This window comes from Carlito syrichta, unplaced genomic scaffold (genome assembly GCF_000164805.1).
Source record: "Carlito syrichta isolate Samal-C Ts95f unplaced genomic scaffold, Tarsius_syrichta-2.0.1 Scaffold287984, whole genome shotgun sequence".
Classification (NCBI taxonomy): domain Eukaryota; kingdom Metazoa; phylum Chordata; class Mammalia; order Primates; family Tarsiidae; genus Carlito; species Carlito syrichta.
In genome coordinates this window covers 238505-247868 of record NW_007232080.1, presented here as the reverse complement: position 1 = coordinate 247868, position 9364 = coordinate 238505, and the positions used below count along the sequence as shown (strand labels likewise).

The window sequence follows — 9364 nt, the reverse complement described above, 5'->3', positions numbered from 1 at the left end:
CATTCTGGAAAAAGTCTGTTCACAGACATAAGTGCTGCCAAAGATGGTTGCCATTTTGAGAGCATGGTTCCTGAGATTACTGAGAGGAGGAGTCGAGAGACAGAGAGGAGGGGAGTCGGAGAGTGCGACGCACATTCCACACATGCGCACTGCGGCCCGGACCAGTCCGCTGCCAGGCAGGACAGGCAGCAGAGGCAAAAACACCCGGTGGGCTGGATAAATGTCCTCGGCGGGCCGCATGTGGCCTCTGGGCCGTAGTTTGAGGACCCCTGCTCTATGGAGCATGTGCACCTCATGGCACCCTGGGGACATGGCACCATGTGCCCTGACTCTGATCACAGAGAAGCCTTAGAACGTTGGTGGCCAGCTCAGAGAGGTCTGGCCTTCTTGAGGAGTTTCCCAGCTCCCCTTGGGATGCTGAGGACATTCACTTCTCTGCCTAATATTCTTGGGGCCCTTCCTATGTGACTTGTGATTTGTAGTAACTGTAAATGCCACCGAGAGGTTACCACACCCATTCTAGGGCCAACGCAGAGCAGAGATGATATCCTGTGAATTGTGTAAACTAACCAGGATAGAGTGGAATATCGCAAGTGAGAGATGTTAAGGATTTTTATCTGGACAGTAATGTGATTAAGGATGTATTACAACTTTGAATTTGTGGCACGATGCAGGATCAGTCCAGTCAGAGCTTTTCCAGAATGAAGAACAGACAATTGCCATGATATATATCATAAGTAAACATTAGTCTTTAACTTTTTTCTGGATTTTTTTATTTTAAAAATATGTCAATTAAAACTATCAACTCACTCTTTTACCAAGGACTCGCGAACATGGGCCATGTTTGAACCAAAACCATAAAGAAAGTGACCCGGGTTGTCATTAAGAAGTACTACACGCGCTTGGACAATGGCTTCTACATGAACAAGCGCGTGTGTGAGGAGATTGCCCCCCAGCAAGAAGCTCTGCAACAAGATAGCCAGCTATGTCACGCATCTGATGAAGTGGATCCAGAGAGGCCAAGTGAGAGGTATCTCCATCAAGTTGCAGGAGGAAGAGGGAGAAAGGAGGGACAATTACGTTCTGGAGGTCTCACCCCTGGATCAGGAGATCATTGAAGTAGATCCTGACACTAAGGAAATGCTGAAGCTTTTGTACTTTGGCAGTCTGTCCAACCTGCAGGTCACTCAGCTTACAGTTGAGATGAACTTCAAAACACCATGAGGAACTGTTTGAGTCTTTCTGTGATGCTGTCATATTTTCAATAAATCTGGGACAACAATACCAAAAAAAAGACCGACTATCAACTCGACAGAACTTTATAGAAAATCCCCTATAATCCCAACTCCCACTGACAAACTGTATTAACCAATCAGTATATATCCTCCTATAACTTTTACTACACATAAACACACAAGGGTATGTTTTCATCTTTGGTGGAAACAAGATCATAGTCATGACATTCTGCAACTGATCTTTCTTGCTGTATCATGAATATTCTCCCGTGTTCATGTTTAGGGACATCTGCCCCTGGCTACTCAGGGCTTCACTGTGTGGGTGTGCTGTAAGATGTTTGGCCCATCTTCTGTTGAGCAGCATTCAACTTGTTTCCAAGTTTTCCCAACTTCAAATGAGGCTACAGTGGACATCCTGATACATAACTCCACGCCTTTGCATGAGGATCTCCCAAGTGACATTTTTGGAAGTGGAGCAGCTGGGCCCAAAGACGTGCATTTCAAAGACGCTGGCAGGTGCTACCCAGCATAGAGACAGGCTCAACTTTCCCTCCCTGAGCTGTGTGGGAAGGTGCCCGCTTGCCCCACTTGGTCGAGTGCCCCAGACAGCCTCCCTCTCCATCTCCACCCACTCCAAGTCTGTATTTTTTCCCCTCCTGCATCCAGGCAGACATCTCCCCCAGAGTTGAGTCAACTGTTTTGACTTTGGTCTTGTGTTTCTTTTTAAAGCTTTCACTCCATAAATTCTGTGGTATTTCCTCCATGTTCCCTGTGTTTAAAACTGCCTGTGCAGATGTCTGCCTTCCTTCAACTGCTCTGTGCTGAGCTCTGATGAGGACTGAGGCAGAAACTGAAAGAGGTGTCAGCGGGCACATCCTCTTTGCTATGCAGGACCCTGAAGGAGGGAACCATGGAGCTTCCTCAACACCACACAAGTACAAGGAAGTTGTATGTCTAACCTCAATTCAGCCTCAGAACAACCCCAGGAAACAGGTGAGCAAACTTTTCATTCCTGGGTTCCCAGCTGAAGAAACTAGAACTTAGAGATGTTCCGTGACTGTTGGAAATTACATGTTTAACACATTTGAGAGGCCAGGCTTCAGCCCCAATCCCTTGGTCTTTAAATGTAGTGTTTTCCTACTAAATCTAAAGTCACATCTTGGTTGAGAACATTCATAGTTCACCAAGCCAGCCCACAGATGTGACATAGTTCTTTCTGACATTTACCTCCTTGCTATTAAGGAAGTGGAGGGGTGGGATATGCTTGGGGTCTGCCTTACCTCTTTGTGGAAGACATTAGGGCCACTGGGCATGACTGAAAACCTCAGCTACTCCCAATTCAGTTCAATCTCCTCAGTATCATCCTGTATCTTAATGACTTTCTGTCTAGTTTCTGAGAACATGAGACCAGGTTAGGTCTCACTGATTCCTTCATTCCTTCAGAAAGCAAGCTGTTATTAAGCAATTACTAGGCACTGGGCACTAGGATGAGAGTCCCAGCATATAAGCCCTGATCTTGCCAACAAGGAGCTCACCTTCCAGGACTGCTCACCTTCCATAGTGTGAACATCTAAGTTCCATCAGTCTTACAGCTGTGATGGCAAAAATGCATACAGGGCACATAACAGGAGGACAGGCAATTGGCAAAAGGTTTGAAACAAATGACCTCTGAACTTAGACCGGACAGAAGAATTCACCAAGCAAATGAAAATAGGACAGATGTACTTGGCAGAGGGAACATAGCTAATGCTTGTTTGAAGGCACCAGAAGCTGGGGTGAGTAGAGAAGATAGAGAGACACACAGAGGCCAGATCACGCAAGGCAGGAGTTCATGCTTCATCCCAGTGTCGGGGGAAGCCAGAGCAGGTACAATCGGGCAGCAACATGATCGGATCTGCTCTTAGAAATGTCCTCTTAGGAGGAAGATGGCAGGGTTCATACCTGAGATGGGGAGGCTGTAGGTCACCTAAGTGGGAGATGATGGTCTTAATAAAGCATTGGGCATAGAAATGGGCAAGAGAGACTTGGGTTTTTAGATTTCTGGGAAGGCAGAATTGATCGTATTTGGTCACTGACTGAGTGTGAGGTGAGGATGGGCTGGAGTTCAAAGATAACTCTGGGTTTCTGGCTCTTGACGGAGCCATGATGTCACCATGCACCACAGTGAGGACTCGAAGAAGGAGCAAGTGCAGGGCATCTGTGGCTTCTGGGTTGTGCACACTCAGACCGAGACCCCTGTTGCCACACAGGTAGAGCAGCTCAGTGGTGGCCAGATCTGTAGCGGTCAGGAGGAAAATCTGAAGTAGGGAGTGGCTTTGGTTTTGAAAGCCATTTGCATGTGGACGGGCAAGGCCATAAGGATAAAATTGGACCCAAAGAACAGGTAGAGTGTTGAGAAGGGGGCAACGGAAGAACACAAAGAAGAGCAGTCATGTGTGGGGTAACAAAGAGGTCCTGGAGAAAGACTGAGGAGGAATGACGAAAGATGTGAGAGAGAGAAAGAAAGAAAAAGAGAAAGACAGAGAGAAACTCAGTGAGAAACTCATCAGAGGGGTCCTATGCTAGTGCTTAAGGATGCAGCTTTTTGTTTTCAAATACCTGGCTTTCGGCACTCTAGTTTGAGTGGTCTTAGAAAGTGATTTAATCTCTCCAAGCCTCAGTTTCTTGTCTGCAAAGGGAAGATAATTGTCCGCACTGCACAGGGTGGCTGTGAGGGACACTAGTCAGCCTGCTTGGCAGAGTTCTGATACATAGTGAGCACTTGATGCACATGGCCTGTGACTGTCTCCACAAGAGCCACCGGAGGACGGTTGCAAGAAGCAGGAAATGGCCAAGAGTGTTGGAGGTTACAGAAAGTCCAGGTGAGGTGGTACCCGAAGAGTCTTTGGATTTGGCAGTTCAGTCATTGGGGCCTCCCCACAATAGCTTTGATGAAATAATGGATGTGGAGAAACAGAGTTAGAGTGAAGGAGCTTTGGAAAGAAAAGGCTGTCTCAACTGTCCTTCTCCTTCTCCTGGCCCCATGGCTGAGATGTGGAAAAAGACCCAGGTTTGGCTGGCCGCAGGAGTGGGATTTTCAGGTGCCACTGGTTGTGAGTCCTGGATGAAGCGAGAGCATCTCTCACATCAGGGGACCGTGGGAGACAGCCGCCATCTGTGTGTTTCCCCAGCCTGTGATCAGGGCAGAGCCATCTCTTCGCTTCAGGGTTGCTATGGAGATACGTACGGGCTCGTAAACAGTTTTAAGGTCTATGTCAAATCTTGATGTTGTATCAGTTGTGAGGGCTGGGACCATATTTTATATGTCACTGTACAACCACACCACCTGTCACAATCAGTCCCATCCATTCACTCAGCTTTCACTAGCATCACAGGCTGTTCTCTCCCAAATCCACTCTCTTCAGCACACTCTTGCTCCTGAGTTTCAGGCCAATACATCCAGCTGCTCACTGGTCCTTCTCTGACAACTGCCCCACGGACAATGCAGACTCACAGTCTCTAGAGCTGACTCGCTGTCACTCTTTCCTCGATTGACCTCGTCCCATGTTCCCCATTTCTCGTCCCATATTCCCCATGTTCCCTCCTTCTGCTCAGCCACAAGCCAGAAACTGGTGCTCACCCTTGACTCTTCCTTCTCTCAGCCTCATCCCAGCCCCACAACCAGCTCATCACAAGCCCTGCTGGTTCTGCCTGCAAAGTCTCTTTCATTCTGACCACCACTCTTTTTATTTATTGTAATTCATCTCCATGGTTCAACAACTGCATTAGCATCTGCTCAGTGTTAGAGGCTGTTCAGGACAATGGGAATCCCTGGTGCAGCAAACAAGCAAAGTTTCTGATCTCTTCTAGCGGGGAACTAGAGGCATCCACCCAAATCTCAGCTCCACGATCTCTTGCTAGATTACAACAGTTCCCTCATTGACTCTCATCCAGCCATTCAACAATTATTTATTGAATTTGTACTAGATGTCTGGCACTGCTGGGTATATCTGAAGAGCGTACAGAGACCAGCATGGTGGGGAGACATGGAACAAAGGTAGAGGTAGGACTGGACTATGCAGGGGGGTGTGGGAGGGGCCGAACATCTAAGGCCTGGTGGACCACGGGAAAAATGTACTATTTCCTTCCAAAAGGAAAGGGAAGCCACTGACAGACTCCAAGTAGGGGAGTGACTTGATGCTATTTAGACCATTTGAAACCCGTCTGGTTTCATTATTAAAAGGGACATGGAGCTAATCAGATGATAGTCTAACATTGGTATGTCAACATCACTCAGGTGTCCCGGCACACAGCAGGAGAACTGAAGCAACACTGCCATTCAGACTGTGGCCGTGTGTGTCATCAGAAGGCAGGCAACGAAGTTGTCGGCTACAGGCTTCCCTTGATATTGTAACCAGGCACGGCCCATCCTGCCTCCTCCGCATTTCAGCCTCCCTATCCATGTGTGACACACATGATGGCAGCTTGTCAGAAGTTAGCACTTTCTAAATTGACGTCCAGTCTCTCCTGGCAGTTCTCCTGGCTGAATGTGCCTACCTGTTGGTGATTAGATATAGTTCTGCTTGTGAATGTGGAGAGTCAGCAGAAGACTTGACTGCCTCAAGGGAAGCCTTGGAGCTTGTGGGCAAGCTAATGCCTGAAACAGTCATTTCTCTCCCCCTAGTCACTGGGTGTGGGGCGGGCACCAAGGAGTCAGACTGTGTGCCCAGAAAGCAGAAGTCAGAATCTAGAGTTTGACAGCAAGACCACAAGTGGTATTCTAGGCAAGTTGTCAGCAACAGGAAGCCCCACCCCAGAGCAAAGGGGGCATGGAGATGTGTGCACAGGCCTGATAATGATAAACTCTAAAGCAGAAGATGATCAGAAATGTTGGCAATTTGCCAAGGAAATATGCCACTGGGTAGTAGGGCCCCAGCGTCCACCCAGAAAGGCAGTATAGACATGAGCATTGAGTCCAGGGTTGGGGTGAGGGGAATGAATAGATGAAGTGTTGTAATAAGGAGCCCCCTGGTCTCAAGGGCTTAACACTATTGGAGTGGATTTCTCACTAACAGAACAGCCCAAATGCAGGCATTCAGTAGGCAACCTTCCAGGCAGTGATTCAGGGATTAAGGCTCCTTCTGCCTTGTGGCCCTATTATCCACTGGAACCTCAGATGCCCCTGCTGGGTCATCTGCAACCAGTTGGCAAATGGGAAAAAGAGAAGAGGATGACATTTGGGAGAATTTTACAGGTCAGGCCTGGATGTGGTGTAAAGACTCTTTAGACACATGACCACACTTAACTGCAAAGGAGGCTGGGAAATGGAGTCAGTCCAGGAGGAAAAGGAAACAGGTTTGGGGAGTATATAGCATTCCTGCCACAGATAGGGGCTCAGTCCAACGATTCCTGTTTAAGAAACAAGCCACTAGAAGAGGATTGAGGCTGGCCATTGTGGCCACCCTAGAAGTCCAGTCATTAGTTCAGGGAGGGGGAAGAAGAGGAACTAGCCTTCGAGAGAATGGATTCTGACATCTGACTCCATCAAGCTCTGGAACTGTCTGTGTGTGCTGCTCACTCACCCACCCGATTGGGCCCTCAGAGAATGATGCTCCTATTTGACTCACGGCTCAATTCTCCACACCCCAAGGAGTGATGTAACTCAGGAAGATTTGCCGTGCCTGAAGAAGTCAGTCTTGTTCCTTGAGCATTTGGCCAAGCCCCCCTTGCCTTTACTGATCTCAGCTCCCTCTCTGCACTGCTCTCTCTACTGAAACCCCAGGCTGTTTGTACCTGCATCCACCTGAGTTACAACAGGTCCTGTGCCATTCTATACCCCCACCCTGCTCTAATAGGCCAGACTCCTTCCTGTGCATTTTCAGTGCTTGAGTAGGCATCACCTCCTTAAGGAAGCCCTCCGAAACCTCCTAAAGATAATGAGTTGTCCTGCCACACCACCCAAGCCTCCTTCCCCATTGAGCTTGTCACTACCAACACTCTCCATGAAAGTTTTTTGAGAAAGGAACCATATCTGGTTCAAGAATACGCCACTAGGGTCTGAGAGAAAGCCTGCTTGTCACTCAGTAGGTGTTCTGGAAATGTTTGTGGAATGAATGAATGCACTTCTGCCTGTATTTTAGGTAGCTGCCACCAGATGGCAATAATGATCTTCAGGTAGGCGGTACGCTCTTTCTTCAAGAACACCTGAAATAAACTGAGGTTTGTTCCCATAATCCAAGCACCCGGCTAATTTTCCATTAAATATATCACCTTATTCAAGTAACCGCAAAATCATTTCTCAAGCTAGATTTTCTGGGAAAGACATAACTAATGAAATGCCATAAAGAAAAGAGATAAAGAGAGAGCACCATTGTGTCCTTGAGTTCTTAGTACAGCTCCCACATAATCTCATTTTCTACTAGTTAACTCAAGACCCCTGAGCTTTTGAAGTTTCTGAAGCTGTCCAGCTGGACACCCCTGTGGTTGCCCGTACCTGGCTCCAATTTTACTTGCTTATCTTATCAGGGTTTTGCCAGTGGACCAGTTTGGCTGGAGTACAGGGTTCATGGAGAAGGTTGGTGAGAGATAAGGTTGGAGTGCTAGGGAGGGGCCAGCAGGAGGCCTCTGGGCACCAGGCAGGGGAGTGTGGACTTTACCCTACAGGCAGTAGGGTTCACTGGAAGAGTCTTGTGGCACAGACATGTGTGCATGCACGTATATGTTTTCAAGTTCATGTGTGTGAGGGATGGGAAGAAAGGGGCAGATGCTAAGAAGGATAGATGATGGGTGGTGGGGGGGACTGAAGCAAGGGAGGCCTGCTGGGGCACCCCTACAGGAATCCAGGAGGCAGGGCTGAGGCAGGAGGCAAGCGAGGAGGTAGATGGTGAACACAGCGAGGAGTGCTTCGGAGACCATCCTCAGGTGGAGCAGCTGGGAATCTGGTGCCTGACTGGGAAGGAGGGCAGAGGAGGGAGCCGGGGAAGCCTGAACATTGGGCTAAACCTTGACTCTGTGCAAATCAGAAAAGGGCATGCCCTCCCCCAGGACACTGCACGCCTACCTGCCGAAGGACTGTCCTGTCTCCTCGGCTCATGGGCGAAGGGTGCCAGGAGTGGCCCTTCCCCCCTGTTCCATGTAGCCCAGTGAGGGAGACCCAAGGTTCCAAGCCTGGGTGGGAGACCTAGGATGGGACTTCTGGGAGAGCTTGGAAGGGAAGGAGAGTACCGCAAGTTCAGATACCCCTAATGCAGCAGTTCTCAACTGCAAGTGCATTGGAATCACTGGGAGAGCTTGTCAGAACAGACTGCTGAGCCCATTGCTGGAGGTTTGAATTCATCAGGCCTGGGCTGGGGCCCAAGAACTTGCATTTCTAACCAATTCCCAGGTGATGCTGACAGTCTGGTCCAAGACCAAGCTTAGAGAACCATGTGTTTCTCAACCCCACCTTTTCTGCATCAGAAGAACCAGAGGAGACTTTTTCACATTCTAAAGTCTGAGCCCTACCCAGACCAACTGAACCAGAACCCAGGTGGAAGACCCTCACCAAACTCAAAGCCGGTGCCTCTGAGGGGCCCCAGGGCCTGTAGGAGCTACTGTATCTGGGCAAGAGTGTATTAGTAAACTCTTGGCTCCTGTGCACAGACTCCCCCATTCTGTCTCTAACACTTCTCTGTCCCCTAGGAAAGACCACAGCTTCCCGCTGTTCCCTGGCAGGTGTATCAAAGGGGCCAGAATCATCCAACCCTCCCTGAGGACAGATGCAAACAGCTTCCAACTTGTTTCCTTCACAAAAAGCACACGCCGCTTTGCATGTTCAGACCCTTTATTCCACAAGCCCCCATCTTGGCACTGCCTGTGGGTGGGTGCTGTCCCTGCTTTCCTGCTCACCTACTGAATGGGGCTACTCCTCCCTGACCTCCCTTCTCCAAAGTGGCCTCCTCCTCCCCAAACCCCAGACCCCGCTGTGCTTTCCCACCACCCGACCCCTGGAAGCCGATGCCTGTCTTTTCTCCTACTAGATGGTGCAAGGTCCCGTGGAGATGAGAAGGGAGTCCTTCCTCTCACACGGCAGCAGAAGACGAGGTAGCATAAGGTGTGTGTGGGATGGGAGTAAACATGGGTCTGAAATCTTGCATAATTGCAGAATAGAG

General features: G+C 49.0%; 1 pseudogene across 1 annotated transcript; it reads left to right on the top strand.

Moving 5' to 3' along the window:
• The first annotated feature begins 833 nt into the window (after window positions 1–833).
• On the top strand, window positions 834–1282 carry LOC110595215 (annotated as a pseudogene). Its single transcript, XR_002481669.1, has one exon. The product of XR_002481669.1 is annotated as a 40S ribosomal protein S17-like (transcript).
• Window positions 1283–9364: the final 8082 nt, after the last annotated feature.